Raw genomic sequence first — 433 nt, forward strand, 5'->3', positions numbered from 1 at the left:
CCGCGCACGCCCGTGGGCACGCGTGGCACCCCCGAGGGAGGCCCGGGCACGAAGCCAGAGCTCCCCCGCCACCAGGGCAGAGCACGAGTTTTTCCAACTGGTTTTTCCAACACTGTTTTTTCCAATTTTTTCAGTTTGCAGGCTTCCCTCACCATTCGCCAGGGGAGGCTGGTGSCCACCAAAAAGCCCCCTGCACGTGGAGTGTCCTTCATGGCAGGCACAAGCTGGTGATGCCAGCGTGGCTCTTGCAGGACCCTCGGCAGAGCCGCCCCAGCTCCCCGAGGTCTGGGAACGGGAAGGCCAGGCAGGTGCATCTCCACCGTGCGCAGCCTGTGGAGGGGGGCCTGCCACACAGAACGGCCTCATGCATCCACCAGGCCATTCGCGCTCAGAAAAGACAGCGGTGGTTAAAACAGCGCGGTTATATCAAGGA

Source organism: Apteryx rowi, unplaced genomic scaffold (genome assembly GCF_003343035.1).
Source record: "Apteryx rowi isolate R43461 unplaced genomic scaffold, aptRow1 scaffold_353, whole genome shotgun sequence".
NCBI classification, from domain to species: Eukaryota; Metazoa; Chordata; class Aves; order Apterygiformes; family Apterygidae; genus Apteryx; species Apteryx rowi.